We start from the raw sequence: 18,709 nt of genomic DNA, 5'->3' as shown, positions 1-18,709 counted from the left end.
ATGTGTCAGTAAAATTTAGGAAAATAAAGGAATAACATCAATAAATATAACTGATGATTGTAATAGTAATGTTAAACATTACTACAATGCTGATTATTTTCTGAGCAATTTAATATAAAGCTCAAGGAAAGCAACGTTTTTGAGTGCTGATATTGGGGTTTAAACTCAAGACCTTACCTTCTCACTTACACATTTTCCCTCAAGAGCGGTGTTTTACTCTTGAACCACAGATTCCATTCCAAATTTATTTTGGGGATTATTTAGATAAGAAACTCATGGTCTTTCCTTCTTGGGCTGGATTTAAACTTGGATTCTCAGATCTCAGTTCTCTGAGTAGATAGAATTACCAGTGTGTGCTAACAATGTTCAGTTTCAAGGAGAGGGCAAGTTTCTGATTTCAAGCTCCAGGAATAGCACCAAAACATATGACATATAAATATACTGATAAACTAGGAACCCAAACAAACCAAATGTGAATATCTAGATGGGCGACAGACTTAATAGCATTATTATCACTATTACCTTTCCTAGCATTTTGAATAACCTGAAATTATGGATTAAAGTCATAGCTTAGTTGGTAAAGTACTAGCTAAAGAGCAACAACATCAAACACCAAGTACAAGTCTCAGTCTCAAACTTTAAATGAAATCTGAAATGATTTTTTCCTTAAATGAAAAATGAGCATAGGATACCCCTGATACCTAAATGTATGTTTCAAAGAAGAAAATTGGAAAATGTTCAGAAAGACAAAATTTTAAATCTCAGTGATTACCATATGGACAGTAGATCAGACCATGTGTAACTTCATAATACATGCAGTAGGCTACATTAAGGACTTAAAAATTGTACACATTTACACTCCTCAAAAAAAAAACACAACTTACCAGGACACTGGGAATTCACATATGTAATTCTAGCTTAGTGCTCTGCTACTTGAGCCACAAACTCCATTTCCAGCATTTTTGGTGTTTAGTTGGAGATAGGAGTCTCACAGATTTTCCTCCCCTGGCTAGCTTTGAAACAAAATCCTCAGCTCTTTGCTTACTGAGTAAGCTTGAACTGATATTCTTATTTTTCTATTCTATTCTTTTGCTTTTCTATGGATATTTAAGTATCATTTTGTTAAGTGGCAAAAAAAACCCTGCTTTTGAACACAGCAGAGAAAATCAATGAAAATAAAAGCTGTGTCTGAATAGATCAATAAATGGATATATATTTTAAAAGACTGATCAAATACAAAATAACAAAACAGAGAAGAAACCAGTTGCCAATAACCAAAACAAATGAGTACTTTATCAGAAATCCTACCGTTATAAAATTTAAAAGTTCAGTAATAAACAACTTCAGATGATTTATTCAAAGATGAAACCTATCAAACCTACTTAAGGAAGAACGAAAAAAAAATGGAATCTACACAAATTTTCTTAATTTACATTTAAATGCATTGCAATCTATAAAACTCTTGGTACTGATGAATTTATTATTGACTTTCCTAAAACTTTGAAGAGATCATTTTGATTCTACAAAAATATTTCCTTAGAAAGTGAGGAAATACTATTTGCCCTCTTAAAAGTTTCTCATAAAAAAAATCTGTCTGAATTTCGTCTGGAATTATACTCTACGTACTGAGCAATTAAGGAGAATTGTTTCAGGACATTGAGTCTGCTAATCATTAACTACTTGATCGTTCATTTACTTAGTCCTTATTTTTTTGTATAACATTTGAAAGGTTTTATAAAATCCATTAAAGATATACTTCTGAATTGGAAAACCTTTTGGAGGGAATTTACTCAAAGCAGAATGATATATTTTAGGCATCTCAGTATTTAGAGCTGTGAATATGAAATCCATGAATAGTAAAACTTGTTTTTAAGGAAGTTTTTAATACATAGAGCATAACTAAGAAAAATTGTAGTTGATAGAGTAACTAAGGGAGGCCAGGACGTGGCCAAGTGCCTCTATAGGAAGACAAAAGCTTGGGATGTACCCTGAGGGAGAACTCTCCTGTCCTGTTCTGTCCTGTCGAGCTACTTGTCATGTATTGGGTGCCTGTACAGGGAGGGCTGGCACTGCTCTCACAGCACCATGAACATGGTCAGCTTGCCGCCATCCACGGCCAGCAGCAGAAATCAGATGAAGTGGAGCAGGGATTGGATGGAGGGTGGCCGGTGCTTGATGGATGTTGCTTCTGTGCATACATGATGAAGACCACAGACCTGGTTTTGTTTTCTAATAGAGAAACTGCAGCACTCCCTGAGCCACAAGTATGTCCACTTGCCATGGAAGCTGTGGGCCGTGGAGTCTTCCACCAACATGTTGGCACAGCCCTCACTGACTGTAGAGTGTAGAAAGTAGTATCAAGATTCCCAGTAGTTCGGCTCTTTCCACAGGGTCAGGGCTCAAAATGGAAGGAGCTAAGGGTGGCCCCGTTTCCAGGAACCCCAACTGGAACAGTTCAGGGCTCTGGAGAAGGGGTCCATCAACTCAACACCCAAACCAGACACTACATCCATTTCTGCCTACTTCAGGGACTCCAACACCTGCATGGACAGCTCTGCTGTGCTGTTTTGCTGGCCATGAGGGAAGAACAAAAATATGCTCCTGAGCACATGAGCTCTTGGGCCTCAGAGGGCTTGCTCTGGGACATGTACCTGAAGAAGATGGTCGAGTACATTTGGTGTGCCCCATACTGGCTGCCTTTCTCCATGCAGCTTAACTTGCATGTGATTGTGGGCTTCATTGTGGGAGCCTTCCTGCTCCACCATCGCTGCTGCCAATGTGGCCCAAATAGTATAATCTTTAGAAAGTCTAGGCCAAAGCCTGAGAATATTAATGCAAGGAACTGGGTACATCAAAGAAGAGGGTGGGGAAAGGGTAGACAAATGAAGAGAGGAAGGGGCAGAATGTAGTCAAGCTCATTGGGAGAAAGTGAGGGAATAGAAGATGCTGTATGAAAGGAAATGTTCTCATCTGACTTATGCAAATGAAATCCCTCTACACAGCCTCTTTAAAATAACTATAATCAGCTGGGCACAGGCCACTCAGGCCTGTAATCTTAGCTACACAGGAGGCTGAGATCTGAGGATCTCAGTTCAAAGCCAGCCCGGGCAGGAAACTCCATGTCATCCTTATCTCCAATAAACCACTAGAAAACAGGAAGTGGCACTCTGGCTCAAGTGGTAGAGTGCTCACCTTGAGTGGAACAGCTGAGGGATAATGCCCAATCCCAGAGTTCAAACCCCATGCCTGACAATAAATAAATATAAACTAAATTAATTTGCTGAAAAGGAATTCATTGTCTATACTGCAAAACTAAGAAAAATAAGGGAATGGTGGGTCAGAGAGGGGTGTGATTATTGTAGGTGTGGCACAAATCAATATGCACTGTATTCATAAACTGCTTTTGTTATATGGCAACTTCTTTGTACAACTACTGAAAGATAATTGACAAATAAAAATAATAATTGAATAGATGTAAGATAAGGTACAGGAGAAAGAAATGGTTGATAGATACTTCTGATATAGAACAGGGCTTCCTATTACATTGGGACCCTATAGAAGAACTCTACTGTTTTTGTAATATTTCAGAATAAGATGAGATTCATAAAGCATAGTTCATTATGATTTTTCAAAAATAATTTAAATAGTTGTTAATAACCCAACAATACTAAATTCCTATATTATCTACATGAACAAAGGTAATTTATTATCATGGTTTGAAAGAAAAATCTATGGAAACACTTTAATTTTTGGTAAGTCGTGAAGCTTGAACTCTGGGCCTGGACACTACCCCTTAGCTCTTCAGCTCAAGGCAAGCACCTTACCACTTGAGCCGCATAGCCATTTCTGGTTTTCTGGTGGTTAATTAGAAATAAGAGTCTAATGCACTTGCCTGCCCAGGCTGGCTTTGAAGCGCAATCTTCTGATCTCAGCATCTTGACTAGCTAGGATTACAGGTGAGGGTCACCGATGCCTGGCAAAAATTCTTAATTCCAATTAATAAGCAGAAACCCAGAACTTGAGGCTTTGCTTAAAAGGGGGAATACAGGTAGAAAGTGTAAAGCAACTACTAGCAGAAAGGCAAGCAGAGAATGAGAGAGAAAGAGAGGGAAGGAGAGAAAAAGGGAGAGTAAGAGAGAGGGAGGGAGAGAGAGAGAAAAATGTAAAAACAAGAAGGAACCATGGGAGGAAACAGGCAAAAGAGGGTAACGAAGGTGAATATTATCAAAATATGTAGTATGAATATAGGAAAATATAATGGAGTCCATTATTTTGTACAATAATAAGACAATATATCTAAAAGAAATTCAAGTTTGAGAGCAAATTTCTCAATTTATAAGCTTTATTTAGACAGTGAGGAGGACATATTAGCTGGTGGGGAAGATATTATTTACATTTCACTTAGGCCCCAAACACAATCTCTGAAGATGCTCCTGTTCTATCCAGGCCAATGAAGTGGCCACTGCCAGTTTTTGCAGCAAAAAAAAAAAAGTGTCATTCTGAGAACCAATGAGAGATAATGGCCAGACATCTGTGGCTCAAGCTTGTAATCCAAATTACTCAGGAGCCTGAGATGTGAGGATCCAACTCAGGACAAGCAGGGAAATCCCTAAGACACTAATCTCAAGTTAAACACTACAAATAGGAAATGGAACTGTAGTTCAAGTACAAAGGCTCCAGGACAGCACTCAGGTTCTGATTTCACCCTCAGGTCCAGAAAATACATACATATACACAGAGATACACAGACACACAGACGCACAGACACACAGACATACAGAGACACACACACACACACACACACACACACACACACACACACACACACACACACACACACAGAAAGTTAATTATGTATTAGAAAACTCAGTCATATGTCAACATTTAATGCTCACAAATGTTAACTCCCACTGATTTTCACATTCTCTTAAAAGGGACTATTTACTTGGCAGATTGTCCTGCATTTTATAAAAGAATTTATAGTCATACTTCTTTGGCAGTCACTATCACAAATTAGAATGGCAGGAGAGGGGAGGGAATGGGAAACTGTGTAGTTACTTTCCTTGTGCTCCACTGATAGTCTTATGCTTCACTATTGGAAAGACATTAGCAGGAATGAGATGTGTCTAAAATAATTTAAAACCATTGAAATGGCCACTGATCATGTATAGACTGATTAAGTACAACTTGACATATAGAGTGAAAACCACAGGTTGCTCTATCAAGTGAAAAGCAACCTATATATGATATAATTGGTAACATTTGATGTATGTATTTTATACTCATGGACATAGAAGTTTGTACATGCATGGGAACGGTTCTGGCAATATATATCTGACAATGGAATTCTTTTGGGAACGGAATATATGGTTGTGTAGATGGAGTGGGGACAAAATCTTAAATCCTAGATTAGAATTATGACATTTATATACAACCAAATCTATTTCTTTCAAAATTAAAAAAAGATGTACTAGCATATGAGATAAGAAAAATAGCACATAAATCTGTAGTAATTTTTTCTCACTTTTTGATTAGCACACATTCTTCCAAGGATTTGATTTGTATCTTTATGAGACTCATTTCCTCCATCACTCTCACACATCTACAGACTTTTCTCAAATCAATGTCAACATGCTTTGCTGTTCATTTTTACATGTATTAAAAAACTACCTATTTTGAACATGTTTTCCCACCATTGCCCGCTCTGTCCTTCTCACTTCAATTAAAACACACATATAATAGTTTTTTAGCATTCCTATATCTCATTTTAATTAAATTGCATAACAATATTATTTAAGAAATTTCACCATAAAATTTTACAAACTCATATTGAGTAATTTTAGTCATACTGATGGCCTGACTCTCCCTTTCCCCATCTAGCTTCCTCTTCAATATTCAATGGATTTCGGTGAGATACCTTTGTCATCATTGCCATGCACAGATGCCAAATAACATTTATTTATCCTTCCCTAATCCTACAAATTCCCTCAAAAATTTCCAAACATATAGACATATTCTATAAATGTATTTATATATGATTCTCTATGTGTTTACACGTTTATCTTTTAGATTGTGTATTTACATATTATAGAAAACATGTGACCTTTATCTTTCTTAATCTGGCTTAAAATCACTCAACATGATAGTCTCCATTTCTATCTATTTCCCTGCAAATAAAAACATTTCACTCATCTTAATGCATGGTGTGAAGTAGAAGGGAAAGGCCTGGCTGGGCATACACAATGGAAAGCTGGTATCATGTAGTTAACATTTAATGCCAAGTGGCCAGAAAGATTACTGGTGTTAGTGCAGATGGAGGGAAGTGAGAAACCAACGGAGCCTCCAGTATGTTCAAATGTGCCTAGAGACCTCTTCACCTGGACAAAGAAGCTGGGGTGATAAGGGAAGAAATAACCAAAAAGTTTGAGCAGGGAAAGGTGATAAGATAATTGGGACCCACATGCCACAGCAAAGCCAGGTAACATGAAGAATGGAGTTGACACAGACTGGGCAAAGTTTAGGCCACTGGGGTCTTTGACAAAGCCATTGAAGGCTATCAGATAATTATTGATTGAATATAAGATAGTGATAGAATACAAATATAGAGAGTGGAAAATTATTATTGTATTTCAGTTTCCTTGGGTACCATTGTTATATACTTTGTTTACTAAGAAATTATCATAACATTGAAAAAAGAAGATAAAATGGAAACTGGTAAATCAACTGGCTGTGAAAGTCAGGATTTCAAACATATGTTTGACTTCTAAAATCCCATACAAGTGTAACAGTCTTACAAGGGAACATGGGAAGCAGATTCTGCTTTTGTGTGTATAGAAAGCACTTCTTGAAGCCCACCAAGCTTGTCACACCAAAGACTGGGTTCTCAAATCCCATGAGGAGATATTGTCACTAGAATCTTCTACATAGGAGGCTCAATGCAAATTGTTCATTTTTGTATTGATCTTTTGCTAACTGACCTTAAAAAAGAAAAGTAAAGCCTAATTCTGTTACAAAGATAAAGATCTCCCAGCCAAGAGAAGCCAGGCTCATATTCTTTCTGGCTGCCTGGTGATTAGCCCATTGGTTGTACTTTTGTCCTTCTGATATAACACTTCTGTGAGGTGTTACCCTGCTTTGAGAAGGCAAATCCTTGTTAGAGGCATGATTAACTTTTGAGGACAAGGATACATTGGTTAACCTTTTCTTCAGTGGCATTTTAAAGACACAATGAGAGTATATGGTTCAAGACCATTCAAGGAAATATTTTTTTAACCAAGAAACCTATCTCAATCAGTATTCACTAGATGTAGTGGCATACATCTGTCATTCCAGTTTGTATGGGAGGCATAACTAGCAGGGCTACAGTCAACAGCCCAGGAAAACCTACAAGAATCTACTTAAAATTAAGTAATATTAAAAGGTCTGTCAGTTTCGTGCTTCCCTAACAAGTGTAATTTCATATGTGGCAAATCTAGGTACACTCTTCCACAGTGAATTTATAGAATGACCCAGGCTCAGGTGTGTTCTGAATTTCCACATCTTACTTTCTCAGTAGCCCCACCCATTCCAGCACACACATGGGGCTGGGATGGGCAGCTTCCTCTGTTGCTGGTAGGGGTTGATGCTTTATGCAAGCAATAAATTAGTAAACATACAAACTCCCAAAGAGTATTCTGTTTTCTTTTCCACTCTGCTTCCATCCATCCAGTACTCTGCTGCTCTGGCTCTCCAAGGTTCAGAAAATGCTGGTCCCTCCTCCTGGACATTCTCACATTTGATCTACCTGGAAAATACCTGTTCTACTTCCACAACCCTCACAGGATTCTACCTGTATACGTTCTTTCCTGAATCACTGTACTCCAAGCCCAAGATAATAATTCATACTACTCTTTACCTTTGTCCTTCCCAACAGTCTTCTTGGCCTGCTCTGGAATGTTGTGTAATTAGGTACTATGCATACCACTACCCTTTTACATTCTTCAGTTACCTAGAGCAAGATATGCTTTCTAAAGATATCTTCCAATATAGAACAATACTTTGTAAACACTGGCCATGGTATCAAACTAAAGGCAGTTGAGTAGAAGTGTGTATTAATCACATAACATTCCTGCTATGTGTGATGCTATACATTTGTAATCCTACCATTCAAGAAGTTGATCCGGAACATCATGAGTTCAAGATCAGCCTGGGCTACAATAGGTCTCAAAAATAAAAGAACAATCCTACTTTAGTAAAGGAATTATTTTGAGGAACAACACATCTAAATGAAAATCTAAAAGGACAAACAAGGTAACACATAGCACCCTATCAATGCTCCACAGCTTACTCACCACCCACCATGAGAGATTTCCACCAGCCAGGAATAAATCTTTCAGCACAGCACAAAACAGAAACAAAAACACCCCCAGAATAATTCTTGAAACCAATTTTCCCTTAAAAACATTTCTGATAAACAGGATGAACAACTTTTAGGCCCAGTACTACCAATAAAAAAGGAGAAAATGAAATATATAAAATTTTAAAAATTACAATCAGTGTAGTGGCACACCCCTGTAAAATAGTTACTTGGAAACCAGAGTTCAGGATTGCATAGGGAACAATTATCAAGATCCCCGTCTCGGCTGAAAATGTAGCTTAGTGGTAGAATGATTGCCTAGGATGCATGAAGCTCTGGGTTTGATTCCTCAGTATCACACAAACAGTAAAAGAGGCTCAAGTGGTAGAGCTCTAACCTTGAGCAAAAGAAACTAAGGGACAGTGCTCAACCCTGACTTCAAGCCCCACAGCTGGGAAAAAAAGATCCCATTCTCAATCAATAAGTGCTTCCAGGTATGTATGAGAGGCATTCTAACACTGCGTTCTAACACAACCTAGGGAATCCATGATATTCATTCAAAAGTAACTGTTATAAACAGGGCTAGCTGTCTAACACTTGTCTAACAAGTGCAAGGAAATGAGTTTAATCTAGGTACACACGTGCTTGGGTACACACATAGAGTCCTACACAAAGATATTCGGATAATTGAATAATAGCATATGCACAGCAGTGGGTGAGAGAGGAACTCCACACCTTCTAGTAGATATGTGGACTGATCATAAAAACAAAAATATGTATATTTTCTCTTGATGTGCATATTATAAAATTATATACATGCTCATATGTGTGTATAAGTTGAATACATTAAGCAGCTATATGACTCTGTATGTTACATAAGCACTGAATAAAGGAAGAAATGGTCCAAGGTTACCTCAGAAAAATTGCTGAGATATGCCTCTGCTCTCAATATATTTTCTGGTTAATTGGAGACAGTCTTACAGACTTTTCTGCTTTAGGGAGCTTCAAACTACAATCTTCCAGGTCTCAGTCTCCTAAGTAGCTAGAGTTACAGGCATGCCAGAGTAGAGATGTAGCTCAAGTGGGGAGCATCAACCTTGAAAGAAAAAGTTAAGGAAATGAATAAGGGCTTGAATTCAGGCGCTAGTACTAGGGTATGTGAACACACATATGCATACACATACACACTCACAGATTAACAAGAATGAAACTCTGGTCACCCAGCTATATTTGTATACTTTAAATTACCTGTAGATTGTGGTTTAATAATCTAATAATACAGAAATGATTCCTCAAGCTTCCTCCTCTTTATCACATTAGGTGTCTTAATTACCTTATCAGGGTTTTTCCTTTTCTTTTTTCTCTTGTGTGTGTGTGTGTGTGTGTGTGTGTGTGTGTGTGTGTGTGTGTGTGTGTGTATGTGTGTGTGTGTGTGTTATACACACACTCTGGTGTATGTATAACAATACTGAGACTTGAACTCAGTGAATTGACATGATGCTATTGCTTCTTCTCTCAAAGCTGTTCCTCTACCCCTTGAGGCACAGAACCACTTCCATCTCTTTTGGGGAGAGAAGTGTCCCACGCATTTTCTAGGCCAAGTGGGGCTCAATCAGAAGTCTTTATATCTCAGCATCATGAGTATATTTTTTTCTTATGTGCTAAAATCATCAGGTAATAGTCATACTTAAAATTTAAAAAAACCTGCTGGGACAGCAGTGAGGGCTTGATTAATGCCCTAGGACCAGCACAAAAAATAAATGCAGTTTCTTGTGATTATTTCAGTTTAATTATTGCTACCTCCAGGATTATCATCTATGTCAAGGGTATCTGGAATGTGACTCCCTCCATAGATAAGGGATCACTCTAATTCATTCAATCAATCAAAAGTAACTGTAAATCCTCCATATATTACCTGTGTAATGTCAATTAAAATTGTTAATAACCAATAAATTATAAAAAGGGTAGACAAAAAATCCATTAACATCCAAGATTTAATTCATGCTATGACATTTTAGACCTCACTCAGGAGTTTTTTTTTTTTTTTTTTTTTTGTCTGTCGTGGGGCTTGAACTCGGCCTGGGCACTGTCCCTCAGCTCTTCAGCTCAAGGCGAGCGCTCTACCACTTGAGCTACAGCGCCACTTCCGGTTTTCTGGTGGTTTATTGGAGATAGGAGTCTCACGGTCTCTCCTGCCCGGGCTGGTTTTGAACCGCAATCCTCAGATCTCAGCCTCCTGAGTAGCTAGGATTACAGGCGTGAGCCACCAGCGCCCGGCAGGAGATTTTTTAAAACATATTTCTCTCACTATTGGTATTCTATCCACTGTGAAACTGAGGAACTGAAATCATACACTACCTAACTTAAAGGCCTACATCAAGAAACAATTAGATAGCAGACATTGATACAAGGAAGCTGTACATTGCATATTCTCATCAGTCAATTAATACTAAAAACAATGGACACAGGCCAACCTGAGCTGAAGCTGAATATTTTGTCTCAAAAACAAAAGTGAGGGCTGAGAATGTGTCTTAGTGGCAGAGTGCTTGCCTAGCAGCCAGGAAGCCCTGAGTTTGATTCCTCAGTAAGATATAAATAGCAAAAGCTAGAAGTGGTAGAGTGCTAGCCTTAAGCAAACAACGCTCAGAACAATGCCCAAAGCCTGAATTCAAGCCCTAGGACTGGATAAAAATTGGTTAAGGCAGGAAGCAGAGAGAAGAGGGATGGAATTATTTGTCTGAGCCTACATTTTCTTAGCCTTCATGAACTTTCAACTTGTGATTTATGTTTTCATTCTATTCAGTAGTCAACTAACTAGCTTCCACTGAGTCTCTGAATCTTGGGTTATTCAGAGTTAAGAATGTTAATTTTGGTGCTGTGGATTTTGGTAAATGGAAGAGCACTTGCTGCCAAGTGCCAGGCCCTGGGTTTTGTTCTTAGATTTGAAAAAAAAAAACTATTTAATCTTATTTAGTTTATGACTTACTTCACAGAAGAAATAAATGTATTCACTCATTCATGGACTTACATATTGATATATTTTCGGGCTCATTTGAGAAAATTTACTATGAAAAAGCATAACCAGTCACACACTGATGGTTCATGCTTGTAATCCAAGCCACTCAGGAGGCTGAGATTTGAGGATCATGGTTTGTAGTCAGTTGGTGCAAAGCCGTCTAAAAGTCTCTTATCCCAACCAGTAAAAGACCAACCAGCAAAAAAACTATAGCAGTGGCTCAAGCAGTAGAATGTTAGCTAAGAGCTATAAAGCTACAGGGCAGCACCCAGTCACTGAGTTCATGTCCCAGCAGAACTGGCAGAAAAAAAACGAACTCGAATTAGGTTCAAAATAGTTCATAATCATTGAGAATAATTTGCTATTTGGGACCAAACAAAACAATCATTTTTCTACTAATGACACAGAATAAAAAAATCCTTAATTAGTTCTAAATCATGTAGGATTTCACTATGTGGAAATGTACCTTTTCTAATGATAGCAGAAAACTTCAGTATTACTGTATATATTATATCCCAGGACTGTAAAACATATAAAATTAGATTTGTGCTTCATGGACCAAGTTTCATGATTCATAAAAGAGTATCTTCACAGTACTTAAAGTTTTTATATACTCTACACTGATCCTTTTTCCATACTGTATTATTATTGAGCACAACATAATTGTTAGTAAGCCCTGCCTTTTCATTGGAAAATTCCCAATGCTGAACTTTCTAAACTTTCCTTTCTTTTATAAAGCAAATAAAACTATGATGGTATGTGAATATCATCAGTAGAAAAGTAAGTGAATGTCACCTCTACAATGCTCTGGACCTGCTTGATCATCTCACCCAGCTGCAATTCTGTGTTCTTTCAGGCATCCTTTCAGGCTGATTGATCTTCTTAGTGCCCAGGTTAGGGTGCCCAGTAACTTCCCTCCAGTCTCCATGGTTAGCTCTTGGTTGTTTCTTCATTGCAGAAAATAGATTTCTCTATTCTACAAAAAAATTAATGTGATTGGGTCAAGCCTCTACTGTCATAAAGATTTTATTGTACGTTAGTCCATATTTCCTCAGAGAATTCCCTAAATATTCAATTAATGGGAGGAAGGGGCTTGGAGGGAGGGAGGGAAAAGAAGACACTATACAAAAGGAAATGTATTCATTATCTGACTCATGTAATTTAATCCCTCTGTACATTCTCTTTATAATACCAATGTAGACATGGCCACTTATTCACCTAACAAAACTAATATGTTACACATATTGAGAAGACAGTATACTCCCAAATAAAGTGTACTTAAATCATGTGCAAGGCCGCTCCGGCCCCTTTGCCTCTGCCACACCTGGTCCTTTTGCCCAAGATGGGGTGCCAAGGGCACTGCCTCCTGGGCTTCAAGACCGCTGCTGTGAGGATCTGTGGGCCACAGGTCAGCATCTCCAACACCGAAGTTGCAGAATGGGGCGGGTCAGCGCAGCTTGTTATGGTCCACAATTCTGCTGCAGTGTGAAAAGGAGGAGGGCTGCAAATGAGGCCTCTGGTGCCAAGCACCCTGCTAAGGCTAGAGTCCTTGGAAAGCCATACGGCAGCAGGTTGCAGCCACTAGACTGTGAACCTCCAAGCTGGCAGTGGAGACCAGACAGCAAGGCCTCAGTGACCTGGGCACCTTGGCTCATCGCACCACACCTTGCCCAGTGCCTCGACCTTGCAGCTGCTGCCTGAGGTCTGGTCTTTGGGCCCTGCCCAGCAGCTGGGAGTACCAGATGCTACTCAGCAGCCTGAGCCCCCCGCTGCCAGCTGAGCACCCAAGGACTGGATTCTCCACCAGGTCAAGCGCCTCAGGGAGACAGTCAGTGACTGTACACATGCCGACCTCATCTGGGTGGCCTGTGTGAATTTCTGGCTGCCTGCAGGATGAGCAAGAGGCCTGGCAGAAAATCCTGGCCGGCCAGCGGCTGCCCTAAGCCCCTTCGCTCAAGGTGGAGCCCATGCCCCTGCGCTGCAGGGACAATGGAGGTGATGGCAGGCAAGGAGATGCAGCAGCAACACCACTGCTACCTCCATGCAGCCCACAGAAACCCCAGGGCTGCCCGCGACATCAACCCCCTGGGCTGTCTGCTCCTGAACTGAGGCTGCCCATACAAGCAGTACTCACTTTCCTCTATGTATGCCCTGCCCCTGCCCAATCCCCAGGTGTCACTGCCTCCTCTGCCACCTTTGTCCTGGACACTCAGCTGCCATAAGGGCCCCTCATAGAGTTCATAATGGTTGAGGGCGCTTTTGCAGGACAGCCCCCAGGAAAGAGTGATAGGAGACTTGAGTCTGTGGAAAAAGGTATTCCACACATATTTTGATAGAATATGAAATCAGATGAAAACAAAAATTATCAAATTTTAAAAAAGAAATTAACCATGCATCAATGGCTCACAGCTTTTATCCAAGCTCCTCAGAAGACTGAGAGCTGAGGATCAAGAGTGGAAGCCAGCTTGGGTAGGAAAGTCCCTGAGATTCTTATCTCTAATTATCTACAAACAACAACAGCAGCAGCAGCAGCAGCAGCAAAATCCCACAAGTAAAGCTGTGGCTCAAAATGATAAAGTGTTAGCCCTGGGCATGAAGCTCCAGGACAATGCCCAGGCCCAGAGTTCAAACTTGATGATGATCCCCCTTCCCCAACAACAACTACAACAAAAATAACAAAAATAAAAATTAAAAAAATATTCCAGTGACATCCTCTAGACCAACTATATGTTAAACATCTTGCATAGTATCCACATGCTCACTAGGAGTGTGCTGTAATATTCTAGGACAGGGTCAACAAACATGTTTTGTAAAGAGTGGGCCATATGGTCTTCAATAATAAATACTCAACTCTGCCTTGCATCATGAGAACATACAAAAGTTAACGTGGAAATGGAAGGATGAGGCTAGGTTCAAATACAACTTTATTTATAAAACTGGGAGTGTCTCATGTTTGATTACAATATTCTGATTCTTGATTTTAGGCTACAAACACCGGTCCATAGCCAAGATCCAGAATATTCCAGTAGTTTCATTTATTTATATTAATTACAGAAGATGTAATTATGTAATTTTAAAAAAGAAAGCACTCAATTGCAATACAATATGTTCTATTTGATCACCTGAACTGAAAAACTCATCTACTTACAATAGTCAATTGCTAGATTTTTCAGATTTACTAAAAATAATTTGCAAAGAACTTAAGGTAAACAAAAAAATCTATGAAACGTTACTCTGACATATTATGAAAATATATCCCTAACTCGGTTCTACTTTTCAATAACTTAGAGCAAATTGGGGAATCCATCCAAGAGAGTGAAATTCTGAAGAAAGACTTGTCTTCTACACACTGCACTGCAGCTCCTGGATAAGAAACCAGGGATCACCAAATATCCACACTGCTTTTCACACTGTAATTCCCCCTCAACAGACTACCAGCACATAGAAGAATTTTCACCAAAACCTGAGTGCCTCACTTCTTTTGTGTATTTATATGCACTATCCTAAGGCTTGAAGTCAAAACCTTGGTTCTGTCCCAGAGCTTTTCACTGTAGGCTAGCCTTATACCTCTTCCAGCTTTCTTTGGCAGTGAATTGGAGATGAGAGTCTCACAGACTTTCCTGCCCAGGCTGACTTTGAACTGAGATCCTCAGATCTCAGCTTCCAATTAAAGGTAGAATTAAAGGCATGGGCTACCAGTGCCCAATAAACTGCCCTACTTTTCTTGATTGTTTTTATTTTGTTTGAGATCAGGACTTGAATTCAATATCTGACACTTTTTCTCACTAGGTATCACTCTGCCACTTGAGCTATATATCCAGCAATCATTATTTTAAATAGCTGGAAATCATTAAATTTTCTTAATATAGTCTGTACAATTACTGTTGTTCTAAAACTCATCCTAATCAAAAAAGTCTTATTTATGGACCCTAGAGATCATCTGAGCAAATTCTCATAATGTTGCTTCTAATTGCTTATCACTTTAGGAACATGATTTTTTAAATTATTGTTTTACATAGCACAGTTGTCATTAAACAAAGCAGTTTATGAATACAATATGCCTTGATCAATGCCACCACTTTCAACATTCTCATTAATCCCTCCCCTTCACACACCTTCCCTCACTCTTCTCAATTAATGGTAGGATATTTACTGGAATTCTCTCTGCATTTTCCCCCTTTCCTCCTTTTCATCCTCCAACCTTTCCTCCCTTCACCCTACTTTTGACTACTTATGACCCTATGATCCAGCAACTCTACTCCTGGGGATTTACCCAAAAGATTACAAACCAGGATATAATAAAGCTTTCAGCACAACCATGCTTAGTGAATCAGCCCAAATGCCCCTCAAGAGAGAAATGAATCAAGAAAATGATGAATATTGACCATTTGTAACTCTCATATCTCATTTTTTCTGCTGGTATCCCATTGACATTGTATAGTCTCTGTACTGCAGTGAGCAACACGTAGAAACTGAGGTAAAAATTTTCAGTGTTATCTGCCAGCCATAGATTCCTTGATGTGAGTTCTCTGCTCACTCTCTTTGTCTGTTCATGCCTTTGAGTGCTGACTCTACAGATTCATGTGTACTATTTGCTACACAGAAAAGAGATGAACCACTTGTGCATACATATATATACATACATATATGTACATACACAACACATGCATATATGCATGCATATGGGTATATATTGAATACTTAAGTACATTTTTATCCTTTCTAGAATTGTGGAGCTAGTAAAAATCACATGCATTTTTCTTCCTTTTCAATTCTTTCAAAGCCTAAAAAACATTGTCTCTTTTGAGTAACTAATTTTAAAGAGAATGTCACCATCTGTCACCTGTCAGTGGCCTTGAAATTAAATGTTCAAATGGGACAATGGCTTTTTGGTGGGAGAGGGGAGTTTTGTATTCAGAGGGTTTTGTACTCAGAAGATCTGTGCTTGCTAGACAGGACTTACATAGTACAACAGCTAGCAGTCAACTCCTTTTGACATACTTCTAGACATTTTGTTTATTTGAGGTCTTGAGCTTTTTGCCCAGGGCTGATCCTAGATTGATTGAGACCTGGCTACCTATGCCTGCCACATAAGTAGCTAGGATTACAGATGTGAACCACTATGGCCAGCTCATTTTTTTTTTTAAATTTTATTTTATTTTATTTGAGAACATACTGTACAGAGGGGTTACAATTACATGGGCAGGATAATGCATACATTTCTTACCAAGCATTGCAGCCTCCTCCTTTGTTTACCCTTCACCTCCCTTCCCAGCCTCCCCCCTCCCCCCCACCCATTCATACCCTCCCTCCCCCCCCCACCGACATTGTAAAGCTGTTTTTGACATGACATTTTGTACTTCTCATTGTTGCAACAGGTCCACCTGAATCCTTAAACGACTTGTTTGTCCCCGTCTCCTCCACATGTTATACTGACATCAAATATAGTGAAAGCGGGGGTTACACTGTGGGGGAGGGACATACAAAGCAACAAAGAAATAATCTTATAAATGCGTTAGAAACACATGCATGAAAGAAACAGAAACATTAAAATACATATTTGAGGGTTCGTTTTCCTAACATCACATTCTCTGACTTTTTCTGCTTGACTCAAACCTATACTAGATATTGCAAATAAGGGAAACCATGGGACCTATGTTTCTTTGGGCCTGGCTTACTTCACTTAATATAATTTTTTCCAAGCCTTTCCTATGTTTATTGCAGCATTATTTACCATAGCTAAGATATGGAACCAACCTAGATGCCCCTCAGTAGATGAATGGATCAAGAAGATGTGGTATATATACACAATGGAATTCTATGCCTCCATCAGAAAGAATGACATTTCCCCATTTGTTAGGAAATGGCCAGCTCATTTTTTGAGATGGGTGTCGTAGCATTTTTTTCTCTGGCCTGGCCTCAGACCATGATCCTTTTTTTTTATTTCTGCTTCCCAATCAGGTGGTATTACAAATGTGGGATACTATACTTAATGCACTTGACACCTTCGTAACTAAAATTTCTTCTAAAATTTCAAGCAGGATGTAAGACTTTTCATACTCATTATATGTAACCATGAAGAATACTAAATAAGACATAATAAAGGGGTTATAATTTAGATTATTTTAGTCACAGTGATAAAAATATCTGAACACTTTTTAAAATTTTTTGGAAAGTAGTATCTTGTAGGACCAAATAATGCATCTAACTGTGATCTCAAGCATCTTTTATTTAATAGGATTCCATGTACTTGGTGCCATTGGTGGTTCATCACTCCCAGGTGTTCTACAACCTCTATCCTCTCATAGCATTTGCTTTCAATATCATCTGTGAAGGTGTTCAGCTGAAGCAACAACTGGCTATCAAAGCCCACTGATTGCTATCCATTCTTTGTAGTGCATCTCCATTCAAAAACCCCTAAAACGCATGCCCAAGGAGCACAAACACCAATATCCTGAATGGAAAACTGTCCCATTGAGTGGATTTCCCCCTAGCAGATGCAATGCTCACAACATTAATCACTGTGAGCAGCATTTTTCTACCCTTTCCATGTCCCATAAGGATGCTGCTTGGAGTGGAGATTCTGGCCATTACACATTTGTGAAAAGGAGGACATACGTCAAACAGATTGAAAAGTTTGAGGGTGTACAAAAATAGATGGAAGCTACAAGTCATTGGAACAAATATCAGGACCCCTCTCTGGCCAGGAGTTCCTCTGAGAGTCAGTTGGGAGAGCTTTGCAAGTTTCTAAACTACCCCGAGAGCTCATGGAAACAATATCCTGGGAATCAGAAATTATGTACTCCAGACAGAGTCTTTATGCCCTTAAGGAGTGTCACAAATATACACAGCTTCTCTGTTCCTTGGGGGACTGTCAAGACTCCTAGAGAAGCTTGGATAACTCCAACTTCTATACTAATGTGAAAACTGCACAAGGCCAACCTTCTTTTTGTTGTGCTTAGTAACTGTGCACTTTTATCCAGGAAAGTTCTGGCATTTCCTATGCAGACATTTGAGGGGAGCATAAACAAGTGTTAGGTGTTTTGTTACTAAAGCTTGCGTAGATTTTTTTTTTGTGGGGGGGGTTGGTCATGGGGCCTGAACTCTGGGCCTGGGCGCTGTCTCTCAGCTCTTCAGCTCAAGGCTAGCATTCTACTACTTGAGCCACAGTGCCACAGCTTCTGGCTTTTATTTTTTGCTTTTGTGGTGCGGAGGAATCGAACTTAGGGCCTCATGCATGCAAGGCAAGCGTTCCCCCACTGAACCACCTTCCCAGCCCAAGATAAGTTTTTTTAATGTGCTGATTCTGGGGTTTGAACTCAGGGCCTCAGCACTGAGTTTCTTTTTCCCCAAGGCTA

At 39.2% G+C, this 18,709-nt stretch overlaps 1 pseudogene; it reads right to left on the bottom strand.

The window, feature by feature from the left end:
- Positions 1-1,958: 1,958 nt before the first annotated feature.
- Positions 1,959-18,709, bottom strand: part of LOC122095806 — a 48,620-nt pseudogene continuing 31,869 nt past the window's right edge.

Source organism: Dipodomys spectabilis, unplaced genomic scaffold (assembly GCF_019054845.1).
Source record: "Dipodomys spectabilis isolate Male_0828 unplaced genomic scaffold, ASM1905484v1 ptg000362l, whole genome shotgun sequence".
Lineage (NCBI taxonomy): Eukaryota > Metazoa > Chordata > Mammalia > Rodentia > Heteromyidae > Dipodomys > Dipodomys spectabilis.
Note: the sequence above shows the minus strand (reverse complement) of the source record. Positions and strands in the feature narration are given on the sequence as shown.